At 44.8% G+C, this 10,451-nt stretch overlaps 1 pseudogene across 1 annotated transcript; it reads left to right on the top strand.

The window, feature by feature from the left end:
• The first annotated feature begins 1,059 nt into the window (after positions 1-1,059).
• LOC112609894 lies at positions 1,060-10,202 on the top strand (annotated as a pseudogene). The gene is made up of 7 exons (XR_003116248.1): positions 1,060-1,862; positions 3,323-3,602; positions 3,909-4,082; positions 4,170-4,296; positions 7,547-7,710; positions 8,758-8,934; positions 9,859-10,202. The product of XR_003116248.1 is annotated as an archaemetzincin-2-like (transcript).
• The last annotated feature ends 249 nt before the right edge of the window (positions 10,203-10,451 follow it).

The raw sequence follows: 10,451 nt of genomic DNA, 5'->3' as shown, positions 1-10,451 counted from the left end.
TTCAAAGGGAGAGGGGACGCTGGTGAGGTGGCGATTTGTAACTGGGATCACTCAGTGGCATTACCAAGTCTGGCAATCCGCCGTGTCCTAAGGCCTGATGGGCGCTGGGATGCATCAGGGGCTGTATAGGGGAGTGTCCTGGGACCACGTGCTTTGAGCTCCCACATTCCCAAGACCGAAGGGGGTCCTCTCATCTTACAGATGACAATGGCGAGGCCCTAGGCTGGGCGTGGTGGCCCACGCCTGTAATCCCAGCACTTTGGGAGGGCAAGGCTGGCGGATCACCTGAGGTCAGGAGTTCGAGACCAGCCTGGCCAACATGGTGAAACCCCATCTCTACTAAAAATACAAAAATTAGCCGGAGGTGATAGTGGGCACCTCTAGTCCCACCTACTGGAGAGGCTGAGGCAGGAGAATCGCTTGAACCCAGGAGGCAAAGGTTGCAGTGAGCTGAGATCGCACCACTGCACTCCAGCCTGGGCAACAGAGAGAGCCTCCGTCTCAAAAACAAAACAAAAAAGAAAAAAAAAGAAAAAGAGAATGGCGAGGCCCAGAGAGACTGAACGTCTCACCCGATGCCACAGAGCTAGCACAGCCCTAATGCAGGCCCCGCGGTGCCTTTCCGACCTCACTGCCCCTCCTGGCATCCGGGTTTTCGCCAGGGACGCCACGAGGGGACGCCACGAGGACGCGCCCCACACTTGAGCGTCTGGGTTCCAGCCTCCACCGCCCCCAACAAATAAAGAAGGGAAAGTCCTGCGGGTGACGGTCCCGGGGAGCGCCGCGGCTCTACATCAACCTGTGGCGGCCGCCGACTCATTTGGGGCCACGCTGGTTGCATTCGTCACGCCTGGACGCCTCTCAAACCCGCGGCCTGCCAAGCAGTCCCACACGGGCAACCCCGAAGACGCGAGCGCGTCTGTGGCTCTCGAAAACCAGGCCCGGAGCCCCCACGAGGGCAGGCAGGGAACTGGCGACTGACGGGGCGGACGGCTGGGGGTTATAGCCCCCTTGCGACTCTGGAAGAGGCCGGCCGCAGCCGCCGAACTCCAGCTCTGCGCCTGCCCAGGCGGCCTCGCGCTCAGGGGCGTGGCGCGAGCGGGTCGCGAGTGGGGCGGGGCTCACAGGGCTGGAGCGACGGAGCGGAGCGGCGGGTGGCGCGAAGGGGCGTGGCGCCAGTGGGCGTGGCGCGGCGTAGTGCGAAGAGACGTGGTGCGCACGCGCGTGAGAGCAGTCGCGGGTGGGTGGTGTCGAGGACTGTTGAGTCAGGGCGGTTCGCGGGTGCTGTCAGAGCTGGGCGGGGAACCCTAGGCGGGGCAGCCGGGTCGTAGAGGCGGGGGCCAGTCGCGGTCGGTGGAGAGGGATGAGGATGTAGGAGGGGCGGACGTGGCGGAAGCCGCGGGGACTGCGGGGGCGGAGTGCCTCTGGGGAGCCAGGGAGGCCTTTCCAGAGGCTCCTGGGGGAAGAAGAGGCGAAGCGAGAGTACCCGGGGAACCCCCACTCCACCCCCAGCCGGAGACTGGGTTGTGCCTGCACAGACCAGAGCCCACAGTGCGAGTTGCTATAGGCCACCAGCCAGGGTGGCCAACTCCTCCCGGTTTGCCCGGGATGTTCTGGTTTTGGGACCAAAGCATCCCAGGCCTCCAGCCCACTGCAGTGACCGAATTCTCCGCCCCCTGCCTGTCTTCTCCCGCAGCTTCCCTAGATTAGGCTTGGGAGGCAAGAGGAGGCCTCCTGACCTTTCACACTGCCTTTTTAATATTAAGATGAAGGCACACTCCACAACTTACTTCCGGCCAGGCCCAGACATGTCCGTCCTTGTAAGATAAAAGCTTCCGTGGGAGCCTTCCTTCCTAATCAAGGTAGGTAGACTACAGGAAGGTACATCTTGTTTTATATTTTGTCCTGTAGAAGTCAGATTTCAGCCCAGTTGTGTGGGAGTGAGGATGAGCCTATGCTCATATCAGAGCTTTGAGTACAGAGACATTTGATCTGGAATTTCAACCAGCCTCTTCAACCCCAGAATTCAGAGGTTCAATCAGAACAGACATTAGCTTAAGTTTTCCCATCAGCTGTCTATCATTAAACTGGCAAAATCTAGATAATTAGGAAATATGACAGAGATGATCCAGACAGAGATGTTCAATTTTTTCCTTGTCTAATTCAAAAAGCCTCGTGGCGGAACATCTGACCCATTCAAGAGGAAGGATGAAAGCTCTACATAGGAACACGATGTGAATGGAAGAAACCTGTCATTGTGAGTCTGGCTTTTGATTAGTCATCTGATGTCTTCCCTAATGTGACATGACTTTGAGGCCGTAAACTTCAGTGGCTAAGCTGTAGCTTCTCAGCCTGCAGTTAAATTGCAGAAATGATAGGGCTTACATTAGTTTTGTTTTTATTTGATGTTGAAGATCTTTGAGTCACATTAGAAACGATGAGTATTTTTCATGTGGCACTAATGAGTCAATTCATAATATTATTTTTTGAGACAAAGTCTCTGTTGCCCAGGCTGGAGTGCAGTGGCACGATCACGGCCCACTGCAGCCTCGACCTCCTGGGCGCAGATGATCCTCCAACCTTAGCCTTCCAAGTAGTTGGGACTACAAGTGCACACCACCATGCCCGGCTAATTTTTTTGTAGATATGGGATTTTGCCATGATGCCCAGGCTGATCTCAAACTCCTAGGCTCAAGTAATCCTTCTGCGTTGGCCTCCCAAAGTGCTGGGATTATAAGCATGAGCCACCGTGCCAGGCTAATACTATTATTCCCTGAACGAAGGAAATTGGGTGTGAGGTCCTGCTCCTATGGTCACCATGAGGTTTTTTTTGTTTGTTTTGGACTCTTGCCCAGGCTGGAGTGCAGTGGCACGATCATGGCTCACTGCAACCTCAGCCTCCCTGGTAGCTAGGACCACAGGTGTGCACCACTATGCCCAGGGAATTTTTAAATTTTTTGTAGAGACAGGGTCTCACCATGTTGCCCAAGCTGTTCTCAAACTGTTGGCCTCAAGCAGTCCTTCTATCCCAAAGTGCTGAAATTACAGGCATGAGCCACCACGCCTGGCCACCACTCGTTTTTGTAATGGGAGCGGGTTCCATATGAGATGGAGGAATGGATGTCCTGATTTTCTTTTTAATTTCTTAGATCCCCAAGAAATTGATTGGACGTGAGGAAACCACTCTAAGTGTGACCACTCTAAAGCATTAGCAATCAGTCATTTCATTCTAGGGATAAATCAGAGCTGTATATGGAGGATAGGTAAAGTGCCCAATATGGATGTGTATTTTTATATTTGACTACTTATGTTTTTTTGTTAGATGCAAATAGTACGGCACTCCGAACAGACACTAAAAACAGCTCTCATCTCAAAGAACCCAGTGCTGGTGTCACAGTATGAGAAATTAGATGCTGGGGAACAGCGTTTAATGAATGAAGCCTTCCAGCCAGCCAGTGATCTCTTTGGGCCGATTACCTTGCATTCTCCAGATTGGATCACCTCCCACCCTGAGGCCCCCCAAGACTTTGAACAGTTCTTCAGTGATCCTTAGAGAAAGACACCCTCTCCAGACAAACGCAGCATTTATATACAGTCCATTGGTAAATACTGGTTGGTTCGGTTTTGCAATGGCGCTGTTGTCAGGAATAGTCCAGGCTATTGGTCTGATTCAGATGGGCTGTTTTGGGATCATTTTTGATATTCATTGCAACGGTACAAGTTTTGTAGCCAAACTGACCTAGAACATTTTGTTTCTTTTTAATTCATAGCAACACCAATGAATGATAAAGGTGTATTGAAAATTTAGAGTTGGTTTTGTTTCTAATTTGAATCCTCTTACTCATAGACTGGGTAAACACTGAATAATCATCTTAAAGTCTGTTTTTAAATGTTCTTCCATATTATAGGCTCTCTAGGAAACACCAGACTTATCAGTGAAGAATATATTAAATGGCTTACGGGCTACTGTAAAGCATATTCCTATGGCTTGAGAGTAAAACTCCTAGAACCAGTTCCTGTTTCTGCAACAAGGTGTTCCTTTAGAGTCAAGGAGAACACACAAAACCTACAAATTCATGTGGGTGAATTACACAACTTTGCACTTTAAACCGAGTAAAGGAAGCATATGTATATAATATACACTCATACATTTATGTATTTTTAAATAGGGGACATCCTGAAGTTCTTGAAAAAGAAGAAACCTGAAAATGCCTTCTGTATTGTGGAAATAACAATGATTGATCTTTACCCAAGAGACTCGTGGAATTTTGTCTCTGGACAGGCCTCTGACAGATGGTATTCCTTTTTTTGGCATTGTTAGAAGCTTCTTCAACTTGAGAATATTTGAAGATGTTAAAAGAAGGGAAAAAATTCCAACCAAGAACCGTATTGATATTTAAAACTGTATAGTATTTTCAGTTGAGACATTATGCCATAATGGGAAGCGTGCTGTTGGTAGATTCTGATAATCTAGGTTCGGGTTGGCCACTCACTACATACATGACCTTAAAGGTAACAATACTCACATCATGGAGTGATTTGGAGATAATTTACATAAAAGTGCCTATACATAAAAAGTGTGTATAAACCTGGACAACATAGACCACATGTCTACAAAAAAATTAAATTAGCTGGGCATGGTGGCACATACCTGTAGTCCTAGCTACTCAGGAGGCTGAGGTGAGAGGATTACTTGAGCCCAGGAGGTTGAAACTGCAGTGAGCTGTGATCACCCCACTGTATTCCAGCCTGGGCAATAAAGTGAGACCCTGTCTCAAAAAAAAATGCATATATAGGCCTGGCACATATATAGGCATTCGGCATAACAGCTAGAAAATGTCAGTAATTTAGTAGCAAGGTGAATTAAAGCAATTACAGTTTGAACTCTCATTAATGGATGTGAAAATCTTGCTAATTGTTTTTCAATTCTTTTCATAGTCATCTTGCACAGATAGAATAGCCATAGACTAAGTGTATGCTTCTTTCTCCTATGACATTGTTTTTTGTTTTTTAATTTAAAAAGTCAAAACTTCCATCTTTGATTTGAGATACATAATAAACCTTGACTCATTAGGAACTCTGCATGGTAATATTGGGGATGGGAAAGGTTCTGGAAACTGGTTTTTTTTTTTTTTTTTTTTTTTGTCATCTCTCTACTTCTCTCCTCCCCTTCATTTTTGCTCTTACCTCTCTAACTTCATCCCCAAGAATCCAAGACAGACTTGAAAGGGAAAAGGCCCCCCAAGGGGAGTGGTTCATTAGTGTTCTGGGGATGGGGAGTAAGTACAGGGACTGTCCTGAGAGTTTATGGTCGGTCTGGATGTTACATGAGCCTTAGGATTTGTATGGGGTCATAAGCTTTTTGGGACAAATGTTTCTACTAGAGGTGGGGGCTGTAGGGTTATAGAGCCTCTTCCCACCTATTTCTTTATTCTTTATTCTCCATTTATGTGAGATTCTTGTAGCCTGCCATGACCCTACCAACATGCACTCTTGGAGACGTGGGTCACTACTCTGTTACTGACTTTGGTGGTGTGAGGTAGCTTTTTATCATAAGTTTTCTCTTTTATTACTAACCTGATAGAGATGGAAATATTGAAAAATAATTTCATCTACCTTTTATTTTTCTTTTGAGACAGGGGCTCCCTCTGTCACCGAGGCTGGAGTGCAGTGGTGTGATCATGGCTCACTGCAACCTCAACCTCCTGGGCTGAAGGGATCCTCCTGTCTCAGACTCCCGAGTAGCTGGGACCACAGGACCACCACACCCAGCTATTGTATTTTATTTTTTTTGTCAAGGTAGGTTCTCCCTGTGTTGCCCAAGCTCATCTCAAACTCCTGGGCTCAAGCAGTCCTCCTGCCTCAGCCTCCCAAAGTGCTTTGATTAAAGGTATGAGTCACCACACCCAGCTAAAAAAATAATTTTAAAACCATATCTTCATTTATCTAGATATTGCTAGCTAATTTATCTTACATATTTGAGGAGGTCAGGAAACATTTCTCCAAACTGTTTTAATTCTTTTTTTGTAAGTTTCTTAAATATTACATGACATGAAAGATTGACATAGGAAAGTAGCAGGATTAGACAGTGACAATATCTTAACACAGTGGTCTTGTTTTCTCCAAGTTTACAAAGTTTCATATTTTTAAATTGAGAAGCACTGACTATGAAAGAAAATAATCTTCTGTTTGTAGGATTATTGGAAGAAAGAAGTGTCCTTGCTGAAAGTATTACTGTAGTGAAATATGCTCACACTTGATTGGCCAGAGGGGGTTACTTGTGATACATGAATAGATTTAGTGTTTTCTTAACTTCCAGAATGCTGTTTACCCTAATTTTCGAATATCAGTCCACATTTTCTGGGTAAAGGGAGGTGAGGAAGTTGTTTTTGAATCAAATTAGATTGAACAAACCCACTATGGGTTTATTTTCTTTCAAAATTTATTACTTTAAAATAAAAACTGAACAAGAGACATAAATAAAAGTGATCATGTAAACAAGTCGAATTATGAAGCAGTACCCTGTAGAGTGAGTTATGTAGCAAACCGTGTTCTCTGTGCTTGCAGAGATGGTTGATATAACTCTAAATGTAACACAGGAAGTCAGTTACAAGGGTATTTATTCTGGTCACCAGACACTAGAGACATAATAGAATTGGGCTGTTCTTTAAAAAGGAGGTGGGGGTGGGGCAGGGGAAGGGGTTATTCTGTCTAAAGCCGTGGTTTAAAGCATGGTCTTGAAGACATCAGGGCAGTTGTCTTCAGTCAGTGCTGCGTGAGGGAAGGCCAGCAACCCCTCCAGACACACGTGTAACAGATCTGTTTAGTGTGTCCTTAAAGAGTGAAATGACTGCCTATTGTTCATGTGATTTTCTTTTTTCTTTTCTTTTTTTTTTTGAGACAGAGTCTTGCTGTGTTGCCAGGCTAGAGTGCAATGGTGCGATCTCAGCTCACTGCAACTCCGCCTCCTGGGTTCAAGCCATTTTCCCGCCTCAGCCTCCTGAGTAGCTGGGATTATAGGCACCTACCATCATGCCCGGCTAATTTTTGTATTTTTGTAGAGACAGGGTTTCACCACCATGTTAGGCTGGTCTTGAACTCCTGACCTGAGGTGATCCACCTGCCTCAGCCTCCCGAAGTCCTGGGATTACAAGCGTCAGCCACCAAGCCTGACCCATGTGATTATTTTTTATGATTCCTTTTTGAGTACTTGATTTGGAGTACTTACTACTTTCAGAAAAAGACTTCTTTTGTGGGAAAAGACTCTCTGAAACTTCACTTTCTCAAGTATTTGACCTCAAGTCCATTAAGTTTTACAGGACAAGGCAAAGTGGATAGCCGCAAAAGATTTTGATAGGGAAATCTGGGACCAAAATCTTCCTTTTTGGTGGCAAACCATAAGTGTATCAGATGATGGGGACACAGTGACACAGAGGTGTACTCACTGGCCAGATGGGCCAGCAGGCTCTTCTTTCTTTGATCTTTTCTTTGGTCTTTCCTCAGGGACCTTACTCTCATTCTGTTGCTGCTTGTCCTCTTTTTGTAGGTGTGGGGATGTTCAGCTTTGCCAGGTATGGCAGTGATTTTTATAGCATGCGCCATGAAGGCAAAGTGAAGAAGCTCAAGAAAACATCTTCAAGTGACTATTCAATTTTCGACAACTGTTATATTCCAGAAATAACTAGTGTTTTACTACTTCGATCCTGTAAGGTAAGTTACTAAAAAAATCCGACAGGATGGTTTTTTAAAAGAGAATCTTAGTTGCATAAATTGTATATTGTCAGTCTTTAAGGTAATATTATAAATGACTTTGTATCGTTTGTATAATTTTGGTGCATAGTGCTTGACTGAAATGATCAATAAAACAAGGTAAATGGATACCTTCATATTGAAATTTACGGTATCAGTGCCAGTTTTTTGTACTAGTTACACGCAGCCTTGGCTGTACCCATGTGTTCTCTATTAGTGTAATTCCTGAATTCTGGTGTGAATGGGTAACCTACTTGTTCAAGCTACTGTGGTCATTGGGCAAAGCTGCCTTCCCCAGGCCTTTGGAGGACCTCTGCTCTGGCTTCTCTGGGAGCATGGGCCTTCCTGCCCTGGGCTCCAGGCTATCCTCGACTATAGTTATCCTGGCAGTTCCTAATCTCCCCAACTATTTGTTGGAGTTTGAGAGCTACGCCTCTTAGAACTACATTCTCTAAGTGTGTTCCATGGGTCCCCTGTGTCATTGCCACCTGATGTTCTCATTAGCATGCACATCAAGCCCCCTTTCTCCCAGACCTACTGAAATCAGCATCTCTGGGGGAAGGGCCCCAGAATCTGAATTACAACGAGTACCCTAGTCTAGATTAAGGGTTCTCAACCAGGGGTGATTTTGCCATCCAGGGAATATTAGCAATGTCTGGAGACATTTTTGATTTTCACGATCAGGGAGGGAGTTCTGTTGGCATCTAGTGGGTAGAGCCAGGGATGCTGCAAAGTATCGTGCAGGGCACAGGACAGCCTCCCACAACCTGGTATTGTCAGTCCAACATGTCAGCGGTGTTGAGGTTGAGGAAGTCTATAGCAGAAAGGCAGTAAGACATTTGGGGAGATGAGGGATTATTAAGTCTTTGAAGGTCTGGACGGGGTGAAGTTTTGGTGATAATACTAAGGGAGTTGATTCCTATGTTTCTTGGAGAAGCAAGAAAAAGAAGAGACGTGTAGCTTAATGTGATGGTGGTCTTATAAAGCCTCAACATGATTGTCTTGCAGACTTTAACCCATGAGATCGGACACATATTTGGACTGCGACACTGCCAGTGGCTGGCATGCCTAATGCAAGGCTCCAACCACTTGGAAGAAGCTGACCGGCGCCCTCTAAACCTTTGTCCTACCTGTTTGCACAAGTTGCAGTGTGCTATTGGCTTCAGCATTGTCGAAAGTTATTAAGTAAGTTGCGGGGTGGACAGTGTAAAGAGGGGTAAGTGGTTATCTGAGTAGCAAACTGACATTTCTATTATATCCTTCTCTAGAGTTATAATTTATCAGAGGAAATTAGTGTAAAGATAAGCAGGAAGCTGTGGTTTAAAAACATGCGAAGAAATGCCCTTCTTAAAAACTTTAGCTTGCCTTTGAGTGATTTATGCTTACAGTTCTATGAGAAATAGTGGAAGAAGTTTCCCTGTTTCTATTTCATTTAGGGCAAGAGAGTTTGACTTTGCAAAACAGAATAAATATTGATATGTCTGGCAAAGTTCATTTTTTAAACCCTATAAGTGTGTGGACAGGATTTATCTTTCCAAATATAGGACAGAGGTATGATGTTCATTAGGAGGAAAAAATGATTTTCTTTAAAAAGGAGAAAGGAAAGTACCTAATCTCAGTATGTGTATATGTGTCCCCACACATGCCCACAAACATCAATATACATTCATGTGGCTACTCATGGGTGTGACTGTGCATTCAAGTGACTACGCAGAAATGTCTACACATGTGTTTTCACCAACATATGTCTACCCATGCCTGTTAGTGTACACTTATGTATATACGTACATATCAAATGAATATAATGCCTTGTGGAATATTCAGCAAATTGAGAAAAAATAATATCCTATCATGCTAGAAAAAAAGTGTAAGAATGAGTGTGTTTCTTTTTCATCATTTTTCAGTGCGTATTTTTGGTATGTGTATATTTGGTATGCGCCATTTCACTCGGTATATCATAAGCATTATTTCATATCACACCCTCATTATCAAATGCAGCATCTTGGTGGGGTAAGATGTCACTCTATGATCTAGAGGCCAATGCTCTTCTCTTGCCTGATAGTATTTTGCTGTGGTTTGTTGAAATGCGCATCTTTCCTGTTTTTCCAGGCACTGGTGAGGTGGAATGATGACGAATCTTCTGGCACACCTGGAGCAACTCCAGAACACAGTCGTGAGGGTAATGGGAATTTACCGAAACCCGTGGAAGCCTTTAAGGAATGGAAAGAGTGGATAATAAAATGCCTGGCTGTTCTCCAAAAATAAGGACCTTCAATTAGGAGTGATTGAAATAAATGACTACTTGCATGTTATGCTTTCATTTGGGTGGGATACTTCATCAGAATAAACTACTGATCTTGTGCTGTGTCAGAGTAACAGACTAGAACCTTCTTTCAGGTACCTGAATTGAAATGAAACTCATTTTGAATAATAAAAACTCTAGAAACTCTTTATCTTCTCATCTTGCTGGCCTGGTCTGTGGCAGCAAGCACTTTATTTCCATTCCCCAAATATGCTTATGTCTCCCAACAAAGCTGGGACTGGCAGTAACGAGCAAGTAAATAACTTGAAAAAGAACGGTAGATATCCCAAGGAACCAACCAACATAATTTCCAGGGGGTGATTTTGTTTTTAGAAGAGCTGCTCCCCTCTGTTAGGCCCAGCCAAGTCACATTTTTGGACGTCCGTGGGCTCTGATCTTC

This window comes from Theropithecus gelada, chromosome 16, assembly GCF_003255815.1.
Source record: "Theropithecus gelada isolate Dixy chromosome 16, Tgel_1.0, whole genome shotgun sequence".
NCBI lineage: Eukaryota > Metazoa > Chordata > Mammalia > Primates > Cercopithecidae > Theropithecus > Theropithecus gelada.
Note: the sequence above shows the minus strand (reverse complement) of the source record. Positions and strands in the feature narration are given on the sequence as shown.